This window comes from Rhinatrema bivittatum, chromosome 1 (genome assembly GCF_901001135.1).
Source record: "Rhinatrema bivittatum chromosome 1, aRhiBiv1.1, whole genome shotgun sequence".
In the NCBI taxonomy this organism is placed as follows: Eukaryota; Metazoa; Chordata; class Amphibia; order Gymnophiona; family Rhinatrematidae; genus Rhinatrema; species Rhinatrema bivittatum.
This window is the reverse complement of record NC_042615.1, coordinates 378126508-378145644: the sequence shown is the minus strand read 5'-3', so window position 1 is coordinate 378145644 and position 19137 is coordinate 378126508.

The window sequence follows — 19137 nt, the reverse complement described above, 5'->3', positions numbered from 1 at the left end:
TAGGAAAGATGTTAAAAAATGTATATTGTATTGTAAGAAGCATCCTAAGTTTTCATTGGAGACTGAATCAACTCTGAAATCTAAAGCATGTTAGACTAAAATATATGCTTTGATAGTTACATCTGAATGTCAAAGGTCTATAGTTGTTATTCATGTGATAGAACTAATAGCACCCAGAAGGAAAAGTGCTATGCAATATGAATAATTGAAAGAAAGGAGACACTAATATACAGTATGTTGCTCTTTTGTTTATTTGTCCTATTTATTGATTTAGAAATGCAGGCAGTGACTGACATACAGCACTGCTTGAACTTAACCAGAGCTGATATATAACTTTTTGCAACTTGTTTTATAGATGATTTTATAAGCTGTGCAGGATGAATGCTTGCTGTAATAAAATGAACCAGATTTATAAATACCACATATGTGATGATTGTCTTCCACAATAAAGTAAAGATATCCACCTGTTAAAATACATATTTATGAAGATGAAAACCATTTGAGAATTTTAAACTTCTCTACATCTTGTATCTACTTATCTATTTCTAAGTCATTTTTTCTTCCCCTCAGGAGGTATTTAGTTCCACATCCCCCTTGCTAGAATTACATTTTTCTTTTCTTTCCCACTAGATATTTTATTTAAAGAAAATGCACAGGAAGGTACAATTTTCAAGCCTTGCCTTTAAGTTTACTATGAGTTCTGCATGCTAACTTTCAGAACATTAGAGATATTGTTTTCCTTGTAGTAATGACAAAGTCATCTAATATCAGTTTCATTACAATAATAAGAATGCACTTTATGAATACAGATAGTTTATTAGTGATGTGCATTCGTTTTAACAGAATTTGCAAATTGCAATGAATAAGGGCCAATGAATAAGGGTCCGAGCTTTGGCCTGTGCTGAGGCTTAGGAGTTGTTACCTGGTCGAGCTGAGGCCGAGGCTCTGCCACCTGACTTAGGCTCCTGAATTGGGACCAGGCTGAGGGGTTTAAAAAGGTTTGGACAAGTACCTAGAGGCAAAGTCCATAAATCCCCTTGGGATCCTGCCAGGTTCTTGTGACCTGGATTGGCTGCTGTTGGAAATAGGGTACTAGGCTTGATGGACCTTTGGTCTGACCCAGTACGGCAAATCTTATGTCCTATGTTCTATGTTCTAGGAGAAGAATTTAGGAGCATAGGAAAAAACCCAGTAGAGCACTAACTTATGTCAAGGTATCTATATAAGAACCTGAATTGAAATCAGCAGGATAATGAGTGTTATCTGAGGATTTTAAAGTATGCACTGTATTGTTTTTAAGGGATTCCAGGGTAAAAATTACTTTACCCACCTGTGTGAAAATGTCCCACCCTGTATGTGGGTAAACATATACTCATACATATACCCCCTTACTTCCATAAAACACATACGTTTACATGCATTGAAGTGGAGAGGAATTCCAGGGCAGTAGTTAGATTGGGAAAAAAAATGCTGTGCATTGTTTTGGATTTTCAAAATTTGGCTCATAATTTTTTGATTAGACAAAATATCCACAGAATAATCAGGTGCAAATCAATGTGGATACCTTTATTCCTGAGGCAATTTTCAAAATAATAATACATGTGCATGTTTACTTTGAAAATAAGTGCAAAGAATTCAGGTAAAAAATATCCACAAACTTTGCAACAATGAGGTAATTTGAAAACTTTCCCTCTAAAATAATAATATACATTAGGGATGTGAATCGTTTTTCTGACGATTGAAAATATCGTACGATATTTTCAAACTTGTCAGAAATCGGGGGCTTCCCGAAACCGTGGGGTTCTCTTACCGTTTTGGGGGAGGGCAGGAAAAATGGCACACAAAAAACCTCCTAAACCCACTCCGACCCTTTAAAACATATTCTTTAGCTTCCCCCACCCTCCTGACCCTCCCCAAAACTTTTTAAAAGTACCTGGTGGTCCAGTGGGGGTCCCGGGAGCGATCTCCCACTCTCGGGCCGTCGGCTGCCACAAAATGGCGCCGATGACCCTTTGCCCTTACCATGTGACAGGGTATCCATGCCATTAGCCGGCCCCTGTCACATGGTAGGAGTAATGGACGGCCGGCGCCATCTTTAAAAATGACGCAGGCCATCCAGTGGGGGTCACTCCCGCGACCCCCACTGGACCACCAGGTACTTTTAAAAAGTTTTGGTGGGGGTCAGGAGGGTGGGGGAAGCTAAAGAATATGTTTTAAAGGGTCGGGGTGGGTTTTTTGTTTATCTCAGGTGCAGCCGATAAAAAAAAAAAAAAAAAAAGATCAGATCCCACGAAAAAAATTTCACGATTGTCCCCGAACCTGGAATCAGAACCGATTCCTGTTCCGATTCACATCTCTAATATACATAGCATGGCACTGTTAACATGGCCATATTCAAGACAATGCAGTTGTGATAATGCTGCCTTATTTGACAGCTCCATTTCCACCAAAACTAACCATCCAAAAGTGAAAGTGTCACATAGTACAGGTTAGATCCACTTCAAAAGTACAATATGAACCTCTGGATTCACTATCACCCTTCCAAGTCCAACAGAAAGAATTAAAGATGGGTATAAAAGAACAGAGATCTGTGAGGTAGTATAAGGGAGACCTACAAGTGGGACATGGAATAATGAAGGCCTTCAGGAGAAGAGAAATGTAGGAATGGCCTCTAAGAGAAGGGATGCAGGGAAGTAGTAGACTGATTGGATGAGTGGCAGTAGGAAGTTGTAAGAGAAGGGATTAAAGTAGAAGACCAATCTCTTTCTCTCTCTCTCTCTCTCTCTCTCTCTTACCTACTTCCCTTCATGACGAGATATAAAGAAAGTGTGCAATGGAGGGAAGAGTAGTATAGCAATGGCATGAGAGCATAGAGTAGCTATGGTAGGGGAGGAATTTTTCAGTATCTTAAATGTGAATGAAGGAAGCTTGAAGATGGGATAAGGAGGAGCATTACAGAGGTGGAAAATATGTATAACTTTGAGGGTGATAAAGAACTTAATGGAAATGCTGAACATCAATAAAGGATGTGGAAGTAGAGTGTCAAGGGTACAAAGGGTTTTGTAAAGGAACATCAAGGGAGGGTTATAGAGAAGAAATATCATGATGAGGATGGTGAGAACTAGCTGAAAATAACCTTCTTGGGGTTTGAGTACCAGTAGTGGTGTGGAAAAAACGGATGTGGAGAATATGTAGTGGGCAGAAGCTTGCACAGAACTTCTCCTCCACTCACTTTTCTCCTCTATCCAATTATCCTGAGCAGAGGCAAAGCAATCAATCAATTGTAGCTGAGTGCACAAAAATGTGGCAGATGCGCTGAACTTTCATGCATGCACCATATGCTATTTTGGTGATAGAGCAACAAATCTGTTCATTTTAAAAATTCAGGTCTTTTTCGTCAGAACCCTTAAAAGCTCTACATTTCAGAATTTATCCATTCCGGGAATTATGTAGATTTATACTGTGAAGTACACAAATCAGTCTAATTCTCCATAATTATCAAAAGAAGTTTTCAGATATTTTAATGAGCTCTTAAATAACAAAGCAAATAGCTCATATGGACCTCTCAGAATTCTACAAATATGTTAAGGAAGAAAGAACCCCATTATTACTGTGAATATTTAACTAAACTTTTGAGCTTGTTCAATCTCAAAGCCTAGAAGTAATAAAAATATTGGATGCAATTTTCGAAAGAGTTATGCTTTCAAATGTAATATACTATTGAAGCAGTTTTCAAAAGACATGCACTTGCTTAAAGTTCATTTATGCGAATAAAACCTGTTCACAATGTAATGACATCTATTGAAACAATTTTCAAAAGCCCACTTACATAGGTAAAGTGCATTTACACATGTAAAACCCAATTTTAAGTGTGCTAATCCTTTTGAAAATTACCTCCAAAATCTTCATTCCCAAAGTGGACAAACATATGAGAATTATACGAATGGTCAACCAGTCATACAATTGTCATATGTTTTAGTGATGATAGATGTTATATAAATTATTAGTTCAAACAAGTAAAATCTTGTGAAAAACCATAAGAATTTTTTTTTTTTTTTGCCTGTATTCAGTCCTATCAAATTCCAGGGCCAAGGAAGGGGTTTCCAGCCCTGTTCTATCTCTATGCTGGGCTTTGGAGATAGATTCCATGGTCTCGTACTCATCTTTGTGAATGTGAATCACGGTCAAAAAGAACCCACAAAAACAATACACTTCCTAACCCATAATACTTCTTCCCTTGCCCTTCTTTGAATTTAGATGGTGTGCTATTGCTAGAGATTGCATTCATTTGGAATGAATGGGTAATCCAATCTGAAAAAAAAAAAAAAAAAACTTCAATTTTTTTTTCCAAAGAAAATGAATGGATGAGGGCTCCAAAAATAAAGAAAATGTTTGTTTCCATTCATTTTTATGGCACAAGCAAAGCTGCAGCTTTTTTTCTACTCAAGCTGGGATGGAAAGGGACAAAGGAGAAACAGAATCAATCAAGGATGAGTACTTTTTCCACAGCCAATGCCAGTTAGCAATGGCATGAATTGCCAATGACTTTCTCATTTCTTTAAATTTTACCTGAAAGGAAAGAAAACCTAGCCTTAGAGAACAATTTTCAAAGGGTTTATGCTCCTAATCTTTATAGTTACGCTGATAAATCGGCCTTTTTAAAATTTGCTAGGGTCGAGTGCCTACATTTAGGACTCTATTTTTACTAGGCACCTATATTTATCACCCTAAAATGTGGGTGGCTACAGGGGAGGAGTTAGGGCAGAAAAACAAGTTAGAATCTTAAAGGTCAATTTTAAAAGGCCTACACAAGCCAAGCTTGGAGATATGAGTGTGTCTTGGGCTGGCATGCTGGGCCAATTTTTAAAAGCATGCGAGTACCCACATATCTCCCGGTCTGCGCACAACTCAAAAAGTTTTAAAAAGGGACAGGACATGGGTGTTCCAGGAAGTTACCTTGAAATTTGTGTGTAAGTATTTACATGCACAAGTGTGCACAGAGTCTCCTACCGTGAAACTTTACTTCTGCTATGGACGGCGTGTAAGTTTTAAAATAAAACAAAATAGGCGAGTCAGCAGGGTGCTAAGGGTCAGGGAATAAAAGGGTAAAAGGGTAAATGGGTAAAAGGGTAAATGATCGGGTTAGGAAATCCTCTCCATTAACTGGGTGAACTGGGAACGAACTGGGTGAAAGGGCTATTGCATCGGCGCACGTATTTAAAATCCCCCCTACTTAAGTGGTAGAGCCTGCATGTGCAAATGCAAAGCGTTCATATAAATTTGGCTGTATGCACATGTACATGCATATAGCTAATGTTATATCATACACGCATACATACACATATGTTTTAAAATGTTCAAGTCTGTGGGCGCAAGCCAGCATATGCGCATACAGGTGCGTCCATGCAGCTATTTCAAAATGTATGTCCTAGCACTGATTTTCAAAGCTAAGTACCAAACCTAGGAGCCCAAATCTAGGCAAAGTTATGAACTTTTTATACCGGCATTCGAATGGACATCATGCCGGTTTAAAAGGCAAATGAATAGCAGGCCAAAATTTAGGAATCTTAGTTTATGTAGGAGAGTGGAGAGTAGGCTTCTGGGCTTATTCTGTTCTTACCTTTTCTGTTAGAGTTATAATATCCAGGAGACAAGATGGCCACCGCCCAGGGAACACGCTGAGGAACTCTCTCTCCTAGGATCCTATATTTCCTTTTACTTTGCCTCAAAAAATGCCTCATACAAAGAGGAAGGCTAAGATAAGGGAGAATATAATTTCCTCTCCCTTATCAGAAGAACATCAGCCTCGGATCGATAGCATCTTTGCGGCGCCGCTGCTGCTGGAACGAGCAGCTGCTGCGACGGCCGAGGTAGAGCAGACCCTGGGGTTGCTGGCTAAAGGGATATCACTCAGTCCAAGTGCACCTAACACGCTGTCATCACCTTTTAATTCCTTGTCGGATGGATCGATAACCCAATTCGGCAAGGTTGACCAGAGGGACAAGACACCGTGGAAAGAACTAGGTCTGAGGAGCTCTGAAATTGTAGGGGCGCAGCCCTTAGCTGTGTTACCTAGGTACCCTGGCCGGGCCTCAAGTTTGGCTGGTTTATCGGACCCTGCTAGAATTAGACACAGTGTGCTAACTCATATGGGATCAAGAGAAAGCACCCTGAAGGTAGACTCTGTCCTTAATACACCTCTGATTAAACCTTCGGTGATAACAATGGATTCATTGTGGACTGCTTTGGTCTCTCTAGAGTCAGCCATTTTGGCTTTAACAAATATTATGCTGGACATTAAACAACGCATTCCAACTATGGAGGAGACTGTTAATTCTTTGGATAAGAGAGTTGAGCAACTTGGTAAGTTAACAACAGCAATCTTTAGCAGGACTTGGTTAAGTCAGATTTAATACATATTAAGAAGTTTGAGAACATTGAAAATGTTTTGAAAAGTTTAAATCTTTTATACTCAATTTCCCATATGTTAAATTGATACCTCCTATTGATTTATTTAAATCATATTTGACTAAGATTTTGGGGTTTACACTTGATAACACACCTTGAATTTCTAAAATCTATTACCTGTCTAAAGATCAACAGAGTCGAGAACTTTTACCAGATCAACAACTGCCTGATCAATCTATGAATGTGTCTGATATTTTAGAAATGTCTTTAGATACTATGGTAACAGATCGCATCACACTGTTGGTATCATTTACATTTACCTCTGATAGAAGTGCTGTATTAAGATTTTTCTTGCGAAAATGATCTGCATTGTTATATATCCAAAACATTTGGATTTACCCTGATCTAGCAAGGGCCACACAGTTAAGAAGAAAAAAGTTTCTTGAAATGAGAGCTGAAGCTTTAACATGTGGAGCTAAATTTACGTTGAGATACCTATGTAAATGCTTAATATCTTATACTATTATGAAGTTTGTTTTCCTCGAACCAATACATTTAAGAGTGTTCTTGGATGCACAGTCCTGAAAAGATCCCATAGTTAAGGAGTAGGTGCAAGAAATAATGTCTAGGGGTATTCACGGGTTAGTTTCCTTATTTTGTTTTTGTATTGTATAAACCACCTTGACTACACTTGTCTCTACCACATTTCCTTGATTTTTTGGAAAACTCATGTGAGCTTTCCCCCCTACCTCCTCCAATATGAGCCAGTGCTTTCCCTGGACAGTGCGGCGTGTCCCGCTCCGGGGCTGGCCGACCGCAGCTTCCCACGCAGCGTTAAACACCGCCGACCTGTTTCCTGTGGAGCTCTCCCTAGGTGAGCGTGTGTGGGAGGCTCCACCTCTTAAAGGGGCCGGGGTGGGAAAATTTGGCCCGGCCACGATTGGTGATGTCAGGACTGAGGGGTATTTAAAACCTGCCTTAGTCCCCAGTTCTATGCCTTAGCAACAGGTTGTCTGCTCGGAGTGCTAGTTGCTGCTTCCTGAAGTCTTCTGGTTCCAGCCTGAAGTTCCTGATTCCGTTCCTGGTCTTGATCCTGCTCTGCTCCAGTCCTTTGTTCCTGAGGTCCTTTCCCGGTATTCCAGTTTCTGCTTTCCTGCCCACATCTGGTGTTCCTGCCTCCATTCTTCTCCTCGTCCTCCAGTTCCTGTGTTCCTTCTCGGCTTCATCTCCTGGTTCTAACTTTGGCTCGTCCCTCGTTCACGCTTGTCTGCTGCCTTTCTCAACCCCTGGCCTGGTTCTCTCATCTTCATCTGCTTGCTGCTTGCCCCGGACCTTCAGACTGGACTCTCGATCTGCACCACTGCTGCCAGCCCTGACCCGGACTCCTGACCTTGCCTTCTTCACCGCTAAATCCATCGCATCAAGGCAACCCGCAACTAAGACCTGACGGTCCCGGTACCCAAGGGCTCAACCTGTGGGGAACAAGGGCTGGTATAGGTGAAGCTCCAGCTGGGTTGACCTCGCATGCACCACCAACCGGCAATGAGAACCATTGAGGGTCATCCCTCTGTGGTAGCGCCAACCCTCATCCCAGTCCAAGGGTCCACAATCATAACACTTTTTTATTAAATGAAGATATATGAAGTGATTTACTTTATGATGATAGTATCCATATTATTGTACAAGAGGATTCTTGTGTATATTGTTGAAAATGATAAAAATAAAATAAAAAAGTAATAGTATCAAAAGAAGCAGATATAGGCATCTCTGGAGTTGCTTTCAGCTGGTTTAAATCTTTCCTAAACAACAGGTTCTTCAAGGTAAGAATCAACGATAAAGAATCCCACCCGGTCAGCTCCACTCTGGGAGTCCCACAAGGATCATCGCTCTCCCCTACTCTTTTCAACATCTACCTCCTCCCGCTCTGTAACCTACTGGCGAATCTAAAGCTAACCCACTTTATCTACGCAGATAACGTGCAAATACTTATCCCGATCACGGAGTCCCTCACCAAGACCCTCAGCTTCTGGAATAGCTGCCTTCAATCAATCAACCACCTTCTCACCAGCCTTAACTTAGTACTAAACACCAACAAGACGGAGATCCTCATCTTCTCCCAGGATGACTGCTTTGGACCTTCTAACATTCCTCCTGCATCCCAATTGAGTCTCGCTCAACAAGTGAGAGACCTTGGTGTCAACCTTGACAATCACATAAACCTCAAAAAATTTGTCAACAATACCACTAAGGAGTGTTTCTTTAAATTACAAGTTCTAAAAAAGCTGAGACCCATCCTCCACTTTCAGGACTTCCGCACGGTACTCCAATCCATCATATTTTCAAAACTCAATTATTGCAACTCTCTCCTTCTCAGACTTCCAGCCAACCACATCAGACCACTGCAGATGGTACAGAACTCAGCCGCCAGGATTCTGACCAACACCAACAAAAGAGAACATATTATCCCCATCCTCAGGAACCTTCATTGGCTTCCTATTAAATTCAGAATTCTGTACAAAGTTCTAACGTTAATCCAAAAAGCCCTTCACAATCTTTCACCATTGGTTCTTAGTATCCCTCTACGACCCCACTCGTCCTCCAGACCTGTGAGAAGTGCCAACAAAGGCTCCCTTTACAGCCCCCAGCCAAGACCTCCTTAAGGAAATGTGCTTTATCAACAGCAGGTCCCCCTCAATGGAATCCTCTCCCCCCGGACCTCTGTCAAGAACCATGCCCTCTGACTTTCAAAAAAAAAACCTCAAAATGTGGCTATTTAACCAAGCTTTTCCCTATGCGGATGAACATTACTCCACATAAAGACTGAAATATCCTGGCCACTCCAAATAAACATCTCTCCTTTTTTATATACCCGCTCTCCCTCACCCGCCTTAGACATCTGTTATCCCTCATAACCAAATTCCTTTTACTGCCCCTGACCAGAGCACTCCCACACTCGGTCTGGTCTTTTTAATGCTCCTTTCCAGAGCTGATGACAGCCCAATGTACACCCCAATTTCTTTTATAAATATGTATTATTTGCTTGTTTGCTATTATAATCTGTTAACGTATTGTTATTATCTGGTGTTATTATCGTTATGATGCTATTCTTGAATGTTATTTTAGCAATTTATATTTAACCCAGATATTATCTTCTTGGACCCAAGTTCCATTTTATCCCCTGTTCCATGTAATGCTCTTATGCAACTTCTGTTTTTTTTTTTTTATATACATTTTCAATACATAAACAAAATATTATTTGCTTATAAAGAAATTCAGTGGGTTCTTAATGTCATAAGCAAACCTTTACTCCTAACTTTACATTAATCCTTATCAGGAAAAAGAAAATTTTTTAAAACAAATAAACAAGTTGGAGTAATCACATAAGTATTCATTATTAATCTTCAACCATTAATTCCCACTCCCAGCAGAATATGAAGTAGGGAGGGGATATGAAATCTTTTAAGGAAGTTCAACATAAGAATAACTATATAAACTCTAATGGAAGGTACACATTATAAACACTCCATATCAATCTCACGGGTTAAGATATTAATTTTCCTGGCATCTATAAATTCTTTTAACTGATCTGATGTAAAAAACACAAAGCGTTCATTACCCTTTGACAGGAAACATTTACAAGGAAACACAATTTTTACTGTAAAGCCCAGCCCAACAGCCTCTTGTCTGAGGTTTAAAAAACCTCGACGCCTGGCCTGTATGGCTGGGGCTAAATCTGGAAATATTTTCACTGCTGCTTCATGAAAATTTATTGGATATTTCCTGAAATATGATTTAATCACCAAGCCAATATCCTTAGTTGTAATAAAAGATACCAGAAGGGTTCCCCTGTGAATCACTTCTAAGGTTGAATCTTCCAAAAATCCTGTTAGATTTCCTGCAAAGGGAACATTACTGGCACTTTCCATCTGTCTTGACAAAGGAAGAAAAAAACAAGAATTAATAGATGGAAAATTTGCTTTGGTAATTTCCAGCTTTTCCAAAAAGAATTTCTTTAGAGTAGAGTAGGGGATCTCCCCTGCTACTCTCGGAAAATTTATCAAATGGAGGTTTAAATGTCTAGACTTATTCTCAAGCAATTCCATTCGTCTGGATAGCACCTCACGATCTTTAATCGCTGCTATCTTATACTGCTGAAACTCATTGCCTTTCTCTTCCAAACCACAGACTTTTCCTTTCAGGAGGTCGACTTGGTTTTGTATGTCAGCAGAATTTTGAAAACTTTGTGAATTGGATTGTTCCATTTTGTCGCTCAAAGAATTTATTGCAAAAGCCATCCCAGCCATGAAATCCCAAAGAGAATCTAACGTCACCTGTGCAGGCCGCATTGGTATGGCTATTAACTGCTTCCTGAGGGCATTGTCTGCGTTCATACCTCCTTCCAGCCTCCCACTGGTCTCAGATGGTCCTGCAGCTCTCTGTCCTTCCACCGGGCTCGAGGTGAAGGGTCCCGGATCAACACCTTCAAGGAATTGCGAGGGGCTCTCTGAAGCAGTACCGGTTTGAATCGCCACCGGTTCCTCCCTCCCTGGCTCCTCGCCAGCTCTCTGCACAGGCGGTTGCCTCTCCTCCGGGCTGAGAGACACCTCCCCTGCCGGCATGAACGGCTCTCCCATGCCATCGTGCACAACAGCTTCCTCAGTTCTCCTCTGTTGGAGTGTAGGGCGCATAAAGCCAGTTATCTCTGGTTGAAAGCTTGAAGAGGGAGTCGACACGGACGGGTAAGTCCGTACTTTCCCTTTTCTTTTAGTGGGCATTCTTCAAAGGAAAAAATTAACAGAGTTCCAGAGAGCTCCGACTTAGAGCTCAATGTGTGCCGCCATCTTGACTCCTCCTGCAACTTCTGTTTTAATGTAAACCAACGTGATATGTACTTGGTAAATGAACGCCGGTATAGAAAAATTCAAAATAAATAAATACATAAATAAAGTAACTGAGAGGGAAGGAGGAATGAGGAAGTGGAAGAGGAGAATAAGAAGAAGAGGACAGAAGGGTTTTGTGAGAGAGGTGAAAGTTTGTGTGTTTCGTACTCCCCTCCACCTCTTCTCCACTAATACATGACAATCTCATGGTGACTAAAAATAAAACATTCCTAGGTGTTACTTCAAAAAGTTCCTGACAGTGAAAGGTGTTTGTGTGGCTGTTACTGAGGTGACACCAGAATTTCAATTTTCTTTTGTATGATGATTTACTGTGGGCCTATCTCTTGGAAAGTGTATCTGTTTTGGGTACCTTAGCATGGGCGGTGACGGGAGGAGAGGGGAAAAATCTCATCCTATCCTATCTCTCACCTCAGGCAGCAGATAACCATGAGCTATTCCCAACTGCCAGCAACAGTTACCGATAAAATAAAGCTCTGCTCCTGCTCTGAGCTGCCAACACTGAACTTCTTTCCACAGATTGACATCATCATCAAAGACCGGCTCAATGTAACATGCATAAGGATATCAAAGGAGAGATTTTGAGCCTGGCCTTTATTGATGATGTCAGACTGGGGAGGCAGCTACAATTTGTCTGATGCATCACCAAGTTCAGCAGTCACCCTACGCCCCTAAGCAGCATCCTCCTTCCTGCTCCCCTGAACCCACTAATCATAGCCCTCCTTTCTCCCCTCCCCCAAACACACCAACCATAGCAGCCTCCTCCTTCCTCCTTTCTCCACCTCCATCCCTGTAAGGCTACAGCTAATTACCTCCTTCTTCAGCTGTTGGGAGTTAATGCTGCTTTGCTTAGAAAAGAGATGGCTGAGGGGGGATATGATAGAGGTGTTTAAAATCATGAAAGGTCTAGAGTGGGTAAATGTGAATTGGTTATTTACTCTTTTGGATAATAGAAGGACTAGGAGACACTCCATGAAGTTAGCATGTGGCACATTTAATAATAATCAGAGAAAGTTCTTTTTCACTCAATGCACAATTAAACTCTGGAATTTGTTGCCAGGGTTAGTGCAGTTAGTGTAGCTGTGTTTAAAAAAGGATTGGTTAAGTTCTTGGAGGAGAAGTCCATTACCTGCTATTAATTAAGCTGACTTAGAAAACAGCCACTGCTATTACTAGCAACAATAACATGTGATAGACTTAGTTTTTGGGAACTTGCCAGGTTCTTATGACCTGGATTGGCCACCTTTGGAAGCAGATGCTGGGCTTGATGGACCCTTGGTCTGACCCAGTATAGCATGTTCTTAAGTTCTTATGTTCTGCCACATAGACCCAATGCACCTCTTCCTCCTTCCTGCCCACACAGCCAGTTAATGTCTTCATTTGAGGCCTGTTTTCTGTTTCTATAGCAGGCCTCAGAGATTTTTGGTGTTGACCCAGAGTTCTGGTAATTACTTTTGAATTCTGGAGTTTGTGAGCCAAATCTAGAGAGTTACAAGGTATGCCAATGGTAATCCAATTGGGATTATAGTTGACTCCTGCACCACAAACTGATCAATCAAGCTAATGGAAGATGAAGTCCTGAAGTTCAATGAAAACACCCAGGATTTACTTTCCCTTATTACAAATAACTGATAAGTAAAGGGAAACAAGATATATATATATGTTTTTGTGATATTTTTACTTCAAGACTGTATTTTGAGTGTCCTTTTTCATGTAAAATGTTGTATTATAAATGCATATTTTAAATTGCATGTGGAGAGAGCTGAGATGGAGGGAGGCATGGGCACAAAACTGTAAGATTTACTTAGGGTAAATGGAGGAATGGGGAATAAAACAGCAAATGTCATAATGCCTCTGTATCGCCGCATGATGAAGCCACACTTAAGAGTACCGTGTGTAGTTTTGGATGCTACATCTCAAAAAATATATAGTTGCATTGGAAGAGGTACTGATAAGGGCTACCAAAATGATAAAAAGGATGAAATGGTTTCCCTATGAGGAAAGGCTAAATAGGTTACAGCTGTTCATTTTGAAGAAGAGATGGATGAGAGGGGATATGATAGAGGTAAATAAAATCATGAGTGGAATAAAATGGGTACATATAAATCAGTTATTTACTTTTTCAAAAATACAAAAACTAGGGGGCACTCCATAAAGTAAGTAAATAGCACATTCAATACAAATTGGATAATACAAATTAAACTCTGGAATTCATTAGTGGAGGATGTAGTAAAGGCAATTAGCATAGCTGCATTTAAAAAAGGTTTGTTCAAGTTCCTAGAGAAGTTGATAAAATATAAATAGCCACTACTTATTTCATTTAATTTCATGTATTACTTATATACCACACAAACCATTCTTACAAAGTCGAATGAGGCAGTTCACAGCAAAAACAAATAAAAATATATAATTTAAAACACATAAAAACAATTTGAAATTTAAAACCTCCCCTTAACAATCCATTTTAATTCAACCATCCCTTCAAATAGAACTGCAATCCTGACATCTACATACCTGAGGCCCATTATTTCCTACACTTCCCACCTCTTTCTTTTTCAGATTTTTCCTCTTTACTTAAAAAGCCATCTTTTCCTTTTCTTTCTGAAAACCAAATAATATTTTTTTTATTAACCTCCTTAGTAGCGGAATTCCACAATTCTGCCCCAAATATTGAGAACATTCTCCTGCGATTCCTCACCTTACCTACTTTTCTCCACGATGGCACTTGTAACAAGTTTTCATTTCCTGACCTGAGCTTTCTGCTTGATAGCAGTATGGATTCTATTTACTGTTTGGTATCTTACCAGGTAGGTATGTGCATTCGTCCTGGTTCAGGGAGCCCGAAACCAGAAGGAATTTTTCCCGATTTTCGGGAAAAATTTGTTTTTGTGTTTAGTGCACACTAACAGGGTTAGTGCGCACTAACTCCCGATAGTGCACACTAATGAAAAAATGTTAGCGCTCACTAACAGGAGTTAGTGCGCACTAAAATGAAATTCGGGTCTTCCCGAATTTTAAAGGCCTGAACCGCGGGTACTTGTGATCTGGACAGGCCACTGTTGGAAACAGGCTATTGGACTTGATGGACCCAGTATGGAAAATTCTTATGTTCTTATATTCTTGACTATATGCAATACATCAACTAAAATAACATGAAAGAAAACTATTCTATTTGGCCCTTTAACAAAAGGAATAGGAAACAAAACATCCTCTGAGTAATGCTGTTAGTTTTTTGCTCAGTTTAAATTTGCTTTTTGTTGTTGTTGTTGAGAAAGATAAGAAAAAAATGATACTCTGTTATGTTCTCCTATGGAAACAGATGCAGTCACTCCTTAACACCAGAATGATAAGACCTCATAACTGCTGTACACCTACAACAGCTAATGGCAGTCAACCCCAAACTACATCATCAATAGACAAAAGATTAAAATTATATGAATACTCCATCTCAGTCTAAAATAACATAAGTTGAAAGCAAAATAATAACTATTATAATGCAAGATGTTGACTAGGATAATAGGACTAGTCAACAACTAGGATAATAGGACTAGTCAACATAGGAATAGTCTAAAATAACATAAGTTGAAAGCAAAATAATAACTATTATAATGCAAGATGTTGACTAGGATAAGAGCTGAAAACTGTAATCCAGAGCAAGTCAGACATAGAGAAAATAGGATTGATTCAGGTACTTTAGAGATGGGATGACAATGAGAATATGGGATAAGCCACAGAGAAAACGATATGTGGAAAAGCAGGGCAACTCTCTTGATACAGGAAACTGAGCTTGCATCTAACAAGATCGAAGCAAGAATAATGTTACGCTCTGCGGCCGCAGACAGCTGCGACCGCTTCTGCTCACCTCTCTTTTCACTACGTTGGCTCCATTAGGCGAACTCTCAGCCTCTGCCAGCTACCACCGGCCTTCCGGACTCCATTCCCAGGCCTACCAGAGCAGCATGGATGCTGCCGACCGCCATCTTACCCTCAGGGTTCCCTAGGCACACATGCTCCCCGACCAACTTTACCCACTTCATGGCGGGAACCTCAGGGGTGTCCCCATCAGATGACGTCAATCAACTCCGATATTTAAACTCACCAGCCCAGACCGCCGGTGACTTGGCAATGAGTTCACTTGCTGTATCTATCTACTCTCACTTCAGCATTGTTCTGGTTCCTGTTTCTGTTGTGTGAGACTATCTGGTACCCGCTCCTCGGGGGCCCTTCCTTGTCTCTTGGCTATCCGCTCCTTGGAGGGCCTTTCACCTGGACTCCTGCCTGCCTCGCTTCCCCAGGCTTTCTACGGAACTTACACTTGTCTTCAGTCACTGTGAGTACCACGCTGTGGAACCCTCTTGTGATTTTTACGTGGGAACCTTCTCCGAACCATTGCCGGGATTCTTGGAGGAGCCACCTCCGGGTCTACTCTGCTCTGCGGATGCGTGCCATGATATCTCTAGAGGGACCCTCACCGGTGTTCCCCACTCTGCGGACCACTGCCGTGTTCTCCCACTGAGGAACTCTCTTTTCTACCATCTCTATGGACCCAGAGTACTACAGTGACTGTAACCTTTCCTCGGCAGCCCCGCTCCTTGGGTAGTGCTGCAGCTATTGCCTGACTCTTGTCATACGAACTGAGTCTGACATCAGCATCTGCACTGTCGTTCCATGGCCCGCCTCCTGGGGTCAGCCTCACTTTCACCACCTATACATCTGCTGTATATCATCCCGCAGCCGAGGTTCTGCCTCCCAATTGTGAGGCTCAGCGGGGCTCCTCCCCTGGACGGTACCACCTCTCACCTCAGCCAAAGGGCCCACTTACTTACAAATCCTAACAAATAACAAGTGCTTCAAACCTATGTACTTGGAAACTGTAGTTTTTATTTAATTTTTTTTGTAAAGGTCCATGATAACCATGATGAAAGTTTATGACCTGAAAGAGTTACATCAGTACAGGTACCATTAGAAGAAAGATTATTTTGTTGAAAGGGCATTCATTATGCTAGTGCAGTTCATTCTTTCCCTTTTAACAGAGGAGCTATGAAAACTGAGAGTGTGTGAATAATAAAAATACACTTTGAAAAATGTTATTTTATAAACCTCTCCTTTCTACTCCCTTCTTTTTCATCAACAATAAAAGATTTGCTGTTTTTCAGCTTTTAACTGACTTTCATGCTGGTTGGCAGATGCTGCAGAAACAAGAACAAAACATTTTATTTTATAACCAATTATTTCACTCATTCTTGTATCAATATCTCTTGTATCCCTCTGTTCATACCTCTTACAATGCCTGTTATTCTGTTCATTATATTTAGCATACACAAATACAGTTATAAATACAATGTAAAGCACATTTTCACACTGCTGAAAAAAAGACTTGCAGTGGTGAAAACTGGGTCTTCCTTTCTTACTGCCTTGACCCCTAGACACACACACATGCCCGCGCACACACACACACATTCACACAAACTGGATTTGGAACTGGTCCAAATGAAAATATAACTCAGTTAGTTGTTCTTATGTGAATTTTCCCCTTTGAATTCAGGTACATTGAGATGCATTACTCAGAGGCCTTTAATACATCGCCATCTGTTGAAATTTTTTTAGTGGGTACCCGCAGATGAAAACAATATAGTTGAAGTAGGAAGTGTTACAGATGGAATGATAAAAGGGATAACAATCCAAACTGAATTAGTGGAAAAAAAGGAAGGGAATGTATTCTAGACTATACGGAATTGATCATTGCTAATTTCATTATCAAGAAGAGTTAACATTTAATCCAATTATCTTCACTCTGCAAGTTTCATGAATTTTATTTTATTTTTGTTGTAAAATATGAGGCAAGCCAATGGTTGTCATCCACAATCCAGGATTTATTAACTCCCAAGATTATAGAGGGGTAGGCAACTTTGATCCTCGAGTGCCACACACCAATCTCTTTTTCAGGATATACTTAATTTAATTTAATTTTAATTGTATTTAAAAATTTATATTCTACCATGCCACAATTCATGGTGAGGTACAACAAAACATACATCAGATTAAATGCAATGCACGTAAATAATGAATATGTATGTAATGGAACCAGAGAATGCAAATATAACTCATGAATATTCAGTGTGGATGCTTGCAGCACTCGAGGACCAGAGTTGCCTAATCTTACCAAATACAATTTATTTATATAGTTTTCATGAATAAAAGTGAGATTTGTGTATCTAAGATCAAAATGGTAGACATATTTTTGGCTATATCTCTAAATTTTATTCTGTTAGCAAGCAATTAGTCAAACCTTTGGACTTAAATAGGGGCAAAAATAAGCAAGCTGTCATACTTTGAATGAGAAAATAAGTAATATTTATTTCAAAAATGTTTTTGCTTGAAGTAGCTGGAATTAAGTGTTTCCATCAATCCACAATTTAATTGCTTCATATAATGGGTCCAATTTATCCAGGGTTATCTTTAGAAAAGCTTTGACACCTTTCCTTCCCTTGGCTCCTCCAATCTCCTCTCCCACCCTAACACATACTCACTTCTGTCTGGATTAAGGCTGATGGTGGTGGTGGTTTCCCTTTCTGCTATTTTTTTTTATCACAGACTGGCCCCTCATTTTATTGTATGGAAACTGATTGGTGCTAAATGAGCAACCTAATACTCTCAAATGTTACAGAAAAATGCTTAATTATGGTTTTAACCATTTAGCTGCTGATACTATTGAAATGAAAACTTCCATTTAACTGAAAATAGTGCTGGTTATCCTGCGGGAAGATAACATAATACAAATTCATTATCTCTCAATCATCATGCAGTATAGACAAATCCACAGCATCAGATTTTGATTTGTATCATGGCAGAACTAGAATTACACTTTCTGGAGGTTTAAAGGGCACTTGATATTTTTGAGATATTATTCAAAGCTTATACACCACCAGTTCATTCACATTCAGTTCCTTCATCCCATATATCCTCTTGCTATCTCTTGACATACTGTTTTCTGTTTCATAATTACCTCATTTTCTTTCTATCTAGCCTTAGATCAGTTACATTTTGACCTTCAATATGTTCTTTTACTTCCAAATATGTAGCACCAACTAGCACCTTCCTTCCATTTTATATCACTGAAGTCCTATTTTACCTTGAGAGAGATGCACATATGCATATGTAATGCATTCCTGAGCTGAATCATGCCCATAGTTTATTCTTGCAGCTCAGAGTCATCATAGTGTGCTATTTTACAGGATGTAGTCAATTTTGTGTGTTCTGTATTCTGGTGTAGCTACCTAGCACATGAATTTGCTTTGCTTGTTTACAAATATACGGCTTAGCCAAACACTTTTTCATTATTATAGTTTTAGTTATAAGCCATGTCATATATAACAGTAGAAGCTGTGCCCCAGTTTGCTTCACTCGCCAAAGCCATGGGGTAATGTGTATAGAAGGGGGGTGGTTGTGGTTATGCGATTTAGGTAGTGATTGGGAGTGGGTAAGGCTAGGGTCACTCTTTCCCCCTTGCCTCTCTACTTTGTCCCTGTCTTCTCATCTTTGTGTGTGTGGGGGGGGAGGAGGAAGCTGGGGGAAGATAGGGGTGTGTGTGACAGTGATAGTTGTGGTGTCTAACGGTGTGTATATGAGGTGGGTGGTGGTTCGGGTGTATGTGTGGGGTGTATATGTTGGAAGGTATTGGCATTAGTAGGGGAAGTTGGTGATGTGGAGTGTGGGATCTGTGAGTGGGGAAAGTAGTGGTGTGTGTTTGGTAGGGATGTGCACAATTTTCGTTTTCGGAAACAACCCGAAAAAAAAACCCCAACCCTTCAAATTTACTTAATTACAACCC